This window comes from Arvicanthis niloticus, chromosome 4 (assembly GCF_011762505.2).
Source record: "Arvicanthis niloticus isolate mArvNil1 chromosome 4, mArvNil1.pat.X, whole genome shotgun sequence".
Classification (NCBI taxonomy): Eukaryota; Metazoa; Chordata; class Mammalia; order Rodentia; family Muridae; genus Arvicanthis; species Arvicanthis niloticus.
Genome location: NC_047661.1, coordinates 55757851 through 55772326, shown reverse-complemented (window position 1 = coordinate 55772326; position 14476 = coordinate 55757851).

Sequence of the window (14476 nt, the reverse complement as noted above, 5' to 3'; positions counted from 1 at the left end):
TTTCATAAGAACTCTGATATATAAAACATAAATTAATCCTATAGTTTTCAAAAATTCTAAGATAATCTGATGTCAGATTTATTTTTTTAGGGGCTGATAGTTCAGGTTTAAAGGGATTTCCTTGCAAGCAGAAGGACCTAGCTTCAAATTTTGGGACACAGGTAAGAAGAATCAGAAAAGGTAGTAAGGTGACCAGTGAGATAGTGGATACAAGCAAAGGACAATGACACAAAAGCTTGCAAATATCATAAAAATCAGCCTTTTGTATAATGGCTTAAAGTTTTGAGAAGCTTGATTCTTGTTCTCATTTTCTTGTATGTTGCTGTGATAAAACACTGTGCTACAGAAAACAGCAACTCATTGAAGAAAATAAAGACAGGAACCTGAAGGCAGGAACAATAAACCATGAAGGAACACTGCTTTCTCAGCAAGTCTCCTTATACGTCTCAGGCTTCCCTGCAAGAAAGGATGGTACCACTCACTGTGGCTCTTTCCTACCAAGTAGCAATCAAGAAACTGTCTCAGAAACCTGATTGAAGCAATATTTCTCCTGAGATTCCTTCTTCTGGGTGTGTCAAGTTATCAATGAAATTAACTAGGTCAGTCTTAGAATCTAATATCTAATATCTGAACCTTAAAAGAAATCAAACATTGCTAAATTGCAATAAAACTTCAGAGGCTTCATAGATTTTACCATTTTTGTGACAATGATGGAAAAATATCTTTTCATTTGTTTTTCATGACTATAATTGATAGAGAACTTAATGATAATAGTTACCCACATTGAACCCTAATTATGTGTTAGGCAATGAAAAATAGGTAATCTATGTACATTATGCTAACTATAGACATAATCTTATGAAATACCTATGAAAATCTTATGAAAAACCTTGCTTCCCAGTGGAATTTATGACTCAATGAATTTCTAGAAATCAGTCAATGGCATGAAAATATTAATATAATGGATAAATATGGATTCATGACTATCTTCTCTAAAAATTAACCCTTTGTAGAAAGTAAAAATCAACTTCTCTCTGACATAAAAAGGTTTTACTTGGTACTTCCTATAACAAAAGTAGAATACTAAGAGAAAATAAACATGCATATTAACATATATTTTATGCACATATAGAAGAAACCTATGGAGAAATGAATAAATTTCATGTTTATGATTTGAATGGTAAATTATACACAGCATCTTTGAAAAAGAACAATTAAATTTTGTGGTAAATTGAAAAACGCAGTCTTGAGTCTATAAAAGCTGGCATTATGTAAGAAGGTAGGTAAATAGTAGATAAAGGCTTACTGGTAAAGTGTATTATACAGACATCTGTGATGCCTTCTCCAGTCTGGATGTGTTTAAAGTTCCATTCTGTGTTCAATAATTGTCATCCTGATAGTAAGAGGATGAGGTTTGCTCTGTACATGTATTTTCTTCTTTGAGGTAAATGAAGGGAAGTAGAGAGCTTTTCTTGTGTTTGCGTCTGAATTGCATTTAGATAAAAATAACCCTCATGACAATTTTGGTACTCAGCATAAGAAACTGAGCTCTGATTCCAGAGCCCACATGAAAAGTATAAGGTGTTCCTTTGTAGTAGCCCTAGCACTGTGGAGGATGGAAACAAGATATCACTGGGGCTTGATGGTCACCAGCCCAGCTCAGATTCCATGAGAGACCTTGATTCAATTGAATAAACTGAAGAGTGATAGAGCAGAATATCTTTCATCCTCCTTTGAACCCTTGTGCATCTACAGGTACATGTACAACATGTGGACATATATCATACAAATACATACATACAAAACTAATGCATATACATGCACATCATCACATGTATAAACATACAAAATACAAAAACCAAACACACTTTGCTCTTTTAGGAAGAATAGATTTCAGTTGAGAATAGAGTTCTTTCCATTAAGATATAGTTTTCTATTTTGTGTGTATTACTGGAGTCCTAATCCTCTTTCAGGTTCTAGATTTCATCCTGGTCTGGGACTTCATTTATTAATTTCTCAAATACTAATGAGGCTCCCACAAGGCTCCAAGCACTCTTCTGGGCACTAGGATATACCTATGCACAAAACTAACAAGTTCTCTGACCTCAGAGAACAGAGGTGGTGTTGCTGGTTGCTGACAGGGAGTAAATGGTGCTAATACAATAAGAAGCTGATTGCAAATGGTAAAATAAATGGTCTTAATAAAAACAACGATTAGGAAATGAGAGAAGTTTTAATAATTGAGGTGCTGTAATTAGGTGAAGCTAATTTTAAGTTCAAGAACACATTTTGGAAAACAAAGTACATTTGCTGTTCTTCAATAAAATTTGCTAAATGCTTGCTTTTAATTCTCTACTATTGAGGCTATGTTCTATGGAAGACTGGTTATTTTCTTGTTTAACTTAATTCTCTTTACTGGTGTGTTACTTGCTTTAAAAAGATAATTTTAGCTGCTAAGGAAGAGAGACAACTTTCTGGTGTGGGTTCAAGCTACATAGTCCCTGTTTGAATCTGACCTAGAAACACTGTTGGCAGTTTACTTCCCAGGTTAGCTTTTTCAACCCCCACCCTTTCAATTGCAGTGAATTCAGTAGTTAATGTAGCCCTACATCATGACAACTATATATGAAATATATGCTATTTTTATTAAATAAATATATACCTTTTATTAAATAAATGATATGAAGTAATTTTCAGTGTCATAAAACTTTTTGTAAAATTTAAGGTTTGGAAAAGTATGTTACCATATGTTAAATATCATTAAAATAATACTCCTTATAAACATATAATATAAACGTATTATATACATATAATACATTTTTATTTAAATCTCATATTGTTTCCATTTTAAAGACAAAATATTCATTCAGCTGTGAGTACTCCAGTGGACCTTCTGAAATTGACTTCCAATGACATATAGAGTTATAATATAGGGCAGATTTTAGAGGCATCTGTGATATCAGGCATCAGGAAGCAGAAAGTCAAATAAGGAATAATTAATTTTAGGTGATAAGTTTATAAAACTCTCCTGAATTAGATAAACATCTGGAAACTCATAAAGACACAGAGAAAACTCAAGGTGGGTATCATTACAGTTTTTTACTTTAAACTCTGTTAAAGGTAAGTTCTCACAGTGTAGCCCCTGAGCATGGAAATTTGCCCTATGAGGGACATAGAAGAGTGGGCCAGTTTTAGACTGGATCCCTGAATTTGGGGAAGATGTGGGTCTCCCTAAATCTATTTGCTTGCCCAGAGCACATTCTCTTGTTTATATCATTTCCCTCACACCACCACAGGTGCATATGTGATCATCTCTAAATCTGCAGCATAAGAGGTAAATTATAGATATAGTTTCTTCTGCCTTCTTTTGTCTCAGGTGACCCTCCTGACAGCATGCTATTGAGGAGACATTTTTCACTCTTTAACACCATGTTTCTTGGCTTGTCACCTCAATTCTCTTAGGCTTCAGTATCTTAGCCTGTACAAAAAAAGAGTTAGAAATTCTATTTTTAAAATTTTTTTCTTCCCAACCTTGGACTCTTCAAAAGAGGAGTTATTATTTGAACTAATTCCTTTGTCTTATTATTGTTATAAGCAGTGTTGTTGCAAAAATATAAAACAAAATAAGCAACAAATGTACTCTCCCCCCATGAGCAAGCCTGAAGAGACCTTGGTTACCACAACAAGGTCAAGTGACGGGATCTAGGTGGAGTTACCCACCTTGGTTTCCCGGAACACAGCAGAACTGCCCCTGGGCTTGCCTTGAGGCATCTCCGGCCGTGACCTGGAATGGACTATGGATTATCCCACCCATCTGAAACCAGGAGGGGTTGTGGGTTGGGTCTTCCCCTTTAAATTGAGAGCTGAACATTAAAGCTGGGGGCCTTGATCAGAGAACTTTGTCTTGGCCTCATCTCTTCTCGCCCTCCTTCCTCCTTCATTCCCAGCCCCCTTTTCAGGTGAATCCAGTTGACTTGTGGCCGCGGGCTGCTACAAACAAACAAAAAAACCTCCATTACTTTCTAGAGTATTCCCCTCACTGGGATCTTGATCCTTCACATTATGAACATTTATAATATTTTCCTTAGACATCTGATAATTCTTAGTAATGCCTCTGTGATGTTAGAGATTGAACCCAGGGCATTGTGCTTGTTAGCGTATCCTACCCATGTGCTATATCCCCAGCTCTTTTTTGATATTTAATTTTTTGCTTCCATTTGGTAGGGACATCTAACTAGTATGTTGTTATGTCCAGAGTTTACCTGTGCAAAGTTGTTGATGGTCAGTGGTCTCTTTGGCAGGGACCTTGCTTCACCTCACCTTGCATTTAACCCACAGAGCCTTGCAATTTGTTCTTAGCAGCATATTATTAGTAGAGGCAAGCATGTGCTCTGTGAGCCCAGATGATGATGGAACAGATAGACTGCTTCAAATGCTTTCTACTGCACTGTTGAGATCCTCTCTGTCAATGTTGTAACCCACATTGCAAAAAGCCTTGAGGGTTAAACTGTTAGAGCTAGCACTGCCCTAAGCTGCTCCAGTTCATGGGTTGGGGTTCAGCAAGAGAGAGAGTGAGGACAGACGCAAGGAATGGAGACCAGACAGAGTGTGATTCAATCCAGTTTATTCTTCAGTCTCTCTTCTTAGTTTAAGTCCCAAGTCTTGAGTTCCTAGTCCCTAGTTTCAAGTTCTTCTTCCAAGTTCCTAGACTCAAATACAAGTGTCTAATAATAGTGTCTAATTCCTAGTTCTCTGTTCAAGTGTCTGATTCCTTGTTGCCTGTCTCAAGTCTCACGTGCCTACTACAAGTGCCTAATGCTTAATAATAATTTCTTCTGTCTGCCTCTCGCCTTTCATATGTCTCACTTCTAAGCCACACTTTTAAGTCACACATTTAAGTCATGCCTTTAGGTCTTGTCTCTAAATCTGATCTCTAAGTCATGTATGCCCTTAAGTCACACACCTTTAAGTCTCACACACCCAAGGGAAAATCCTGGGTATCTAAAGCAAGATGTTATCAGAGTGTGCTCAGCTGTTGTAGGCTGATGTAATCAAGTCTCTTGCCAGGGTATATGGCTCAAAATGGCTGCAAGGATGATAGCCACTTTCTGTTGGCTCCCCACACTGCACCATCTTGATGCTGATGCTCAAAGTGACCCTGTAGGTCATATTTAGAAGATTACAGATCTGATAGTTCCAATTTCATACAAGACAATTTTACAGCATGGCTAACATTGAACAAGAAAAACTAGATCAAACTGTAGTATGAGCAGAATTCCATTTTCACTGCTCTTTAAGGGGTTCTATGTGCCAATAGCTAGTGTTCTTTTTTTCTGCCTTTATCAGGGAGCTTCATGTTGGACAGCAAATCACAACCATCAACCCAGACTTGGCAGGCCAGAAAGAAGGGGCGGTAGCTAAGATGTGAAAATATTGGTGAAGATTTTTTTATGAAAACTTACAGACTACATAAATATGTTCCCAGTATCCATCCGGAAACTATATTTAATATCATTTAGAGATTGATAAAGTGTGGAGTTAGTTTTTAGAAGTGAAATAAGAATTTAGAACTGGTGTTGCATATTGGCTGTACTGGTTATAAAGCAAGTTTGCCTGTGTTTCCTTCTCTTTTAACCAGTCTTATTAGATATCAAATGAAGGGTGATTATAAAATCTCTTATGGCAGAGAGAACAGGATGTATCAGACATGGCTCCTGAGTGTGAATCATTTTGACCATGTCTTCTGTGTTACCATACTCTGAACCTCACTAAGAGCTACAAATACAGAGCCTGGCTCCAGGTCCTTGGGATTAGATAGCATTTAGTGTGTGTTTGTTTTCCTAATATTTGAAACATGATGAAATAACATTCTGCAATTTTTTTTCAATCTCCCTAATTTTGTGACTATGTTCAAGGATAACATTCTACATTTTCACATGCAAATTGTTCATTTCCATGACAATAAAGTCTTTTTTCCAAAGAGAAGAAAAGATAGAAAACAGGAAGCTCACTTGGGATGCATTGTGAGCAGTCACACATGATTTTATTGGTTAAAATAAAAAAGCAAATAATTTTTGTAATAAAAAAGCAAACTTCAATTGAGAAAGAGAAAGAAAAAGAGAAAGAGAGAGACAGAGAAAGAGAGAGAGAGAAAATGAGAGAACACCACAGATTAGCAGCACAGTTGTTTTGAATAATAAAACCCATGCCTGCTTGTAAAAGATGATGACTTTTGTCTTGGGTTTCCATTGCTGTGAAGAGACACTATGACCAAGGGTACTTTTAAAAGGAAAACATTTAATTGGTGCTGGCTTACAGGTTCAGAGATGCAGTGCATTATCATCATGGAGGGAAGCATGGCAGCATCCAAGCAGGAATGGTGTGATAAGAGAACATCTTGTTTTGAAGGCAAACAGAAAACTGTTTTTCCCAAGCAACTAGGTAGAGGGTCTCAAAGCCCACCCCCACAGTGACATGCTTCTTCCAACAAGGCCACACCTATTCCCAAAAGGCCACACCTCCCAATAATGCCATTCTCTGCACTAATCATATTCAAACTACCACAACCTTGTTTTGCTAATAATACTTGAAAGCATGTTTTTAAATCTATCAGAGAAAACGGAGAGCTGATTTGAGCAAGTTCTTTATGGGCATTTATAGAATCAGAAACAGATTTTCCTTTGGATTATAGACATGTCACACCAGAATCATTTAATTTTCCCTGATTTGTGTCACACTATTTGTATTCTTATATTGATGAATATGTTCAGAAGAAAATTTGTATAAATGTTCCCTACATTGTAAACAGTACTAGCTTATTTTAGGAATAGCTTTTTAATTCTGAGTAACATAGAGTATCTGTATCTTATATAATCTTTGTAAATCTTCCATACTTTTAAAACTGAGAAAGCTGAATTCTAAAACGTTAAGGTGATTTTTCTCAAGGACAGTTTATTGAATGGTAGATTTGGTACTTGAAATATGAAACATCAGTTCTAGCATATCCTTCTTAATCCAGTGACCTAATAGCTAATAAAGGCATGTTAAAGGCAGACAGGCTTATTTTAGACCAGTTTGAAGGGGTACATTTCATCATGGTAGGGAGTACATGGTAGAGGAAGTATAGTGATGAGCAATAATTCAGGTGGTCAGATTGTGCCTCCCATCAAAAAATGGAAGGAGGTGCATTGCTGGCTTTACAATGCTCTCCTTATTTAGCCTGGGAGTCTAGCTCATGGAATGGTGCAGTCTGCATTCTCTGCTCAATTAGAACCGTTCTGAAAATGCCTTTGCTGATGTATACAGTGGTGTGTTTCCTGGCCATTCTGTATCTAGTGAACTCATCACTGAAGATTAACATCACATGATTCCTCATTTGTTAATAGTAGTTCTCACACTTTGATTGCATGAGAATTACCTGGTAGGTTTGTCAAAATACAAGTGGCTTGGTCTGAATCCCTTTTGTCCTCATTTGGTGGGTCCGAGTTGGGAGTTATTTATTTATTTGTTTGTTTAGAAAACATATGCCATCATGCAATACAACCTGATCAGTTTTCTCTCTCTCCATCCACTCCTCCCAGCTCCATGACACTCCCTTTCCACAAATCCTTCCTCCTGTCTTCTTTTGGGAAAACAACAGGCCTTCAAGGGACAACAACCAAACAGGACAAAACAAGACAAAATAAGACAAGGCAAAAGCCACTATATTGAGGATGGACAAATAACCCAGCAAAAGGAAGGAGACCTAAGAAGAAGTAAATGATATATACCACTCTCACAATTAGGAGTCCCACAAAAACACCAAACTAAGGACAAAAGCATTTACGCAGAGGACCTGGTGCACATCTATGGAGGCTCTGTGCTTCTTGCTTCTGTCTCAGTGGGTTCATATGAGCCTTGCTTAGACCATTTGGTGGGTCATGTTCTCCTGGTGTTCTCCATTCCCTCTGACTCCTACAGTATTTCTTCCCCTTCTTCTGCTGGGTTCATCAATATATGAGGTAAGGGACCCCAGTTAAGGCTGTTGTGGGTCTCTGCACCTGCTCCCATCTGCTGCTGCATGAATCCTCTCTGATGACTGGACAAAGAAAACAATCTATGAGTACATCAGAACAGCATTAGGAATTTTCTTTTGCTTGACATGCTTGCTTAAACTCTTGTATTCTGGGCTTTTTTCAAAAGTCTGGCCATCCAAACAATGCTGAGCATCAAGTTAAAACACACATTGGTAGACTACAAGTTCTGTGCCACCATTGCTCTAGCACATCTTGCAGGCAGGACAAATTACAGTTGGCAAGTTTTGTAGATGGGTTGTCCAGGTTTCTCTTTCTGTAGTCTGCAGAGTGCCTTCTCATGCCAAAGACATTAGAAATAGGAGTGAAGGATTCATATAGGCACAAGTTATGCCTCTCTATGTTCAATGATCTGTGTAGATACTGTTCTAATCAATGTGGCCCTACTATTATTTTTTAGAGAACAACATTCTGCCCTAGCATCAAGTTGGTTTGTTTATGGATCTTCAGGGAACCTCCTTGGCTAGCAACTCAACTGAATGCAGCCCAGTCCTAATATTGGAAACCTTGCTTGGCAACAAATATGACTAGTTCAGACTATGTATGTTTCCTCCATGACTAGGAGTCATCCTAGGGTCACCTCAGAGATTCCAGGAAGTTTCCAGTGCACTAGGTTTCCACATTGCTCCCAAAATTCAAAATTGCTACCCTTTCACCTGTATCTTTCTATTCATTCTCTCTCTCTCTCTCTCTCTGATATATTCCCTCTTATCCCCATCAGCCCAAATTGCAGCTACAAAATCTATTTTATTCCCCTTCTCAGGTAAATCCATTCCCACCCCCTAGAGCCCTCCCCTTTACCTAGCCTCTCTGAGAATGGAAATACAGAATGTATTTACTTGTAAGTAGATATTAGTTGTTAAGATAATTATAACCAAGCATTTATATTCCTACAAGTGTATAGGAAATGCTAATGTAGCTGACTGGCTGTCATGCTTCCATATTCACTGAACAGTACTTTACCTATTATCATTTATGAATTTTTTATACTCAATGTTCTAACTCTAAAATAGAAAAAAAGCCATGATATTCAATAAACAAAGAGAACAATGAGAAAAGATTATGTTAAAAATCAAAAGGAAAATGATATATAATTTACAAAGACAACTTTACCCCTTAGTACAAGAAGAATAAAAACAAAATACTAGAGTTCTAGATAATACCCACGGCCTTTCATAGACACACTGTTCATTTCTAGCTGTCATTCATCAGTGCCTGACCATCCAGCCCTAATTGCCCATGTTCAGTGATTATTTAAAACTCCCCCTTGCCAGGGAACATTTTTTTTCTTTTTAAATCTGTCTATAGAACTTCTAAAAGCAGTATTTACTCTGAGACTAAATTCATATATCTATTTTGCTAAACAACACATCAAACAAGTCTTAAAACTCCTTGATGTTAAAGGCTTATAGTTTCAGCAGTTCAGTTCATTATCATCATAGCAGGAAGCATGGCAGCATCCAGAAAGACATGGTACAGTAGAAGGAGCTTAGAATTCTATGTCTTGATCCAAAGGCAGCCAGGAGAGGACTCTCTCTTGCATACCAGGAAGAACTTGAGTACCAGAAGCCCTCAAAGCCCACATACACAATGATACACTTCCAACAACAAGGCACACCTATTCTAACCAGGCCACATCTCCTATTAGTGCCAATTCCCATGGTCATATTCAAATCACCACAATTACCTCACTCAGGATGAGTACTATCCATTTATCTGGAAATTTCATGATGTTAATATTTTTATCAGCTGAGTAATACTACATCGGGTAAAATACAACATTTCCTTTATCCAGTTTTTGTCTGAGCAACATCTAGCCTGTTTTCAATTTCTGGCTATTAAAACTAAAGATGCTATAAACATAATTGAGCAAACATCCTTGTTCTAGGATAGAAAATCCTCTACCCACAGGTACAGGATATATGCTCAGAAATGGTATAGCTAGGTCTTGAGATAGGCTGATTACTAATTTCCTGAGGAAAAGCCATATTGGTTTCCAAAGTGGCTGCAAAAGTTTTCACTCGCACCTCAGTGAGGGACTATTCCTCTTGCTCCACATCCTCATCAGCATGAGCTGCCACTTGTATTTTTGATCCAAGCCATTCTTCCAGTTATAAGATGGAATCTCAGAGTAGTTTTGATTTGTATTTCTCTGATGGCTAAGGTTATTGTACATTTCTTTAAGTGTTTATCATCCATTTGAGATTTCTACTGCTGATAATTCTCTTTAGATATCTATCCCACTTTTAGATTTGATAATTTGGTTTGTTGATGTCTTTATATATTTTAGGTGTCTGTCAGATACGGAGTTGGTGAAGATCTTTTTTAGACAGAGACCACATACCAAAGTTAAATCAAGAGTAGGTAAACTAAACAGACACATATCACTCAAGGAAATAAAAGAAGTCATTAAAAACCTCTCTACCAAAAAAGCCCAGAGTCAGATGGTTTTGGTACAGAATTCTACCAGATCTTCAAAGAAAACTTGATACCAATATTCTTCACACTATTTTATAAGATAGAAACAGAAGGAACACTCCCTAACTCATTCTATGAAGCCACAATTTCTCTGACACCTAAACCGCACAAGGACCCAACCAAAAAAGAGAACTTCAGACCAACCTCACTTGAAAAATGCAAAAATACTCAATAAAATTCTTGCAAACCTTTATGCTTTGAAATGTAATTTTTTCAAGTTTGTGAGATAAGCACAGATAAGCAAAGAGATAAGACAACACAATCATTTTGAGGTCACTTTTACTATTGATTGATTTTGGAATCACATTTTCAGAATATTTTCAGTGATCTTTGAGTTCAGAAGTATTGTTTTTAATAGACATTATATTGGCAGTATGATTTTTGGTATTTGCCTAACAAGGGCACTAGGGGCCTTTTTAGTTGCCAGTGAAATGATTTCTAGGACACTCTAATATTTGTAAGATCAAATATAGAAAATCTACCTATATACAAATAATAATACTATGCAAAGGGTAAAATACAACTGGCATATGAATGATTAAACCTAATGAGAAATTCTGGAGATCATTGACCAAAATTCTGTTTTATTCATATGGTTAAAGTAAATGTTTGCTTATTTATCTTTATGCTTACTTTCTCACTCTGTGTCTACACTCATATCTCTCACTGGAAGAAAGAGAAAACATAGAACTCAGTGACCACTGTAGTAGTTTCCTGTGACACATGGCTTTTTAGGAAAATGCATTTTCCCCTCTATCCCCAGAGGGCTGTGAATGACCACAATGGAGAGATGAACAAATATACTGGCAATGAATATTGCATGTGGCATGGAATGCAATCTCTTAAGTGGTAGACTATATTGAATCACTGTACACTGGTTGTGCTAGTTTGAATATGCTTGGGCCAGGGAGTGGCACTATTAGAAGGTGTGGTCTTGTTGGGGTAGGTGTGGCCTTTTGGAGGAAATGTATCACTGTGGGGTGATCTTCCCCCTAACCACATGGGATCCAGTATTCTCCTAGCAGTCTTGAGATGAAGGTTAGTACTCTCAGCACTTCTTCTACCAGGCCTGCTTGGACACTGCCATGATCCTGTCTTCATGATAATGGACTGAACCTATGAATCTGTAAGCCAGCTCCAATTAAGTGTTGTTTTTATAAGAGTTCTTTGTCACAGTATCTCTTCATAGCAGTGAAAACCCTAACTAAGACACTTGTGCTTTTTCAAAAATTTGGAGAAATTGGGTAAATTATTTGGTGATCATTAAAGATAATTCATGAGTTGAATTGCATAGGCTTTCTCAAATACTACAAATCTTGACTGATGTTCAGCTTTCACTAGTGATTCATATACATTTATGCTTTGATTTTCATCAAGTTTCATTTAATCAGTAAGTTAGGTTTAAAATATACCTAGGAGTATGGGTTGAATTTTTAATGTTCCTCATGTCTTGAGCATATGATACCTAGTTGGTAGCTCCATTTTGGAAGATGATGGAACATTTGTGTAAGGCAAAGCTGGATTATGTATGTGAGTATGTGTAGGCCCTTCAAGATGATACAGACCTGCATTTCTGGTTCTAGCTCTCTGCTTCTAGTCTCCCACTATGTGAATGCTGACATGCCCTTCTACCACCATGTACTCTCCCTAGTCTTCTCCACCATGATGAGCAGAAAGAAACTCTTCTTCCTTTATGCTGTTTATGCCATGTTTATGCAGGTAATATAATATAATGGATTTAGGAAAAATCAGTTGCTAACTTACCAATTTTATCTAATAATGATTAATATTTAAAATAGTCCATTATATAGACCACTACTTAAAACTACTTAAAAATTTAAATGTTAAAGGATTTTGTAATAATATACTTAAAATAGAAATATATTCTCCCCTCAGAATATTTGATATAGAATGAATCAAATATGAAATTTTAATTGGCTCAGTTAAAATGAACAAGAAAGATTATTTTTAGTATACATAGTAATTTTTTTTAATTTTCAGTTACTATACCAATGTGACTTGATACTCTCCATCAACACTTTAAAAAGTTGGTATGGAAACTCTTGAGGAAACTTGATATACTATAAAGTAAAACTTTCTATATTGTAATTTTTAAAGTTGATTTAATTTATATTTTAGACTCTCATAATTGACCAGTATCATAATATAATGCATAGCAACCGACAATACAAAAACAAATAGAAGGCTATCTCCTACTGAAGAAAAATTGAAGAGATATGAAAAATTCGAAGACATTCTATTTTTCTATGTGATATTTTTAACTTTAAAATGTCATTTAAGAAAAGTTGTACATTTACCATTTATGTTACTGTTATATTAAAAATATTTAGCATAAATATGTCTTGCAGTAGTTTAGTTTCCTAGTATAAAAAGTATTTGGCATTCACAATAATTCTTTTTTATCTTTAGAAATTTTGCTACTAATAGAAATATAATCTGTTTCATATTTCTGGATTATATCAGTTTTATAAAGGCAGAAAAAGACAGACTTTTAAGTATAGAAATAGGCCACGAAACCAAAACCCTGCACAACTGTTTTCTACGTTTATATAAACTTCAATGACATAAGACCAACGTTATTTTAAGATATATAAAAAGTAAATAAAATAATGGAAGTTACAATCTGCAAGACCAGTATCTGATACTTGAGAAGAGACAATGCATAGCTCTATACTGTAGGTAATTGTTTCAAGTACTGTAGTAACAGACGATGATTTCTTATGCCAGAGAAGAAAGCACAATATTAAGAAAATGTTTGTATGTGACTACAGGACAGATAGGAACAACTAAAATATAGCCATAGGGAAGGTCTCAGAGATTCAATGCACAAGTTTTCTAAATGTTCTTTTTACATGTGGGTACACATGGACATAAAGTTTGCTTTTAGGGATAATCTGTTCAAGGAAGGAGAAACATTATTTGATTTCCTCAGTGTTTATAGAGGTCTTTATAGGGTAAAGTAGAAATTCATCAATGTTTATTCAAGGTTTTTACCTATGAAAAGCTTATACATGTTATACAAGAAAAAGGAATTTGAGTATATAGAGAAATGTGTTGACAAAGGAGAAAGTACACAGCTTCTGCAGATACCATCCCTAGAGATAAGCACACAATGAGTTTGCAGAAAGTTGTTAAATATCACCTTTCTTTGCAAAATACTGTGGATTTTTTTCACTAGTTTTGGAGGGGGTCTTGATAAAATTGATTTGCAACTGCTTTACATATATATCGCTTGGTAGAAACTGTGTAAAATCCCATTATACAAGTCAGTGGTAGAGAATGTCCAGCATCTTTCAATGTCAGCTTCAAAGGACTGCAATAATTTGACTGGTCTACCTTGGGATATATGTCCACCTTTGTTCACATTAGCTATTTTCTAGAGGATTTGGAGGCATTAATGCTGTGTTGTGTGGCAATTTCCTCTGGGATTAGAACCTTTCATATCAGAGGGAAATTTCTTAAGACACAGGATATTAAAGGAAAGTAAAACAACAGCAGACTTTAGGACAGGATGTTTTCTGAGGTATTCTAGAGGAAAAGGGTTGAAATATTGCAAACAAGCGCCTTAAGACAGGAAACAAACAAATCAGATTAGCTCAGGAAGTCCCTGAAACAGACAGGATTTACTTAGCCCCTATGTCTCAAAGAATAGTGACTACTAATTCACTCTCAGACAAGCTAAAATGCTTGGAAAAGCATAATGGAGTAAGCAGATACAACCCAAGCAGATTAGAAAAAAACAACTCAGTTAAGTTGCCTAGGATAGGCTTGAACCAGCAGACCTGTCTGAAAAGTACATTCTCCAGCTTGTTAAGCTGCCTGCAATTTGTACAGTGAGCTCCAGGTGTCAAACTTTTGTGAACAGTCTCCCATGCTGGGGAGGGTTTTATTTCTGCTCCCGTAAG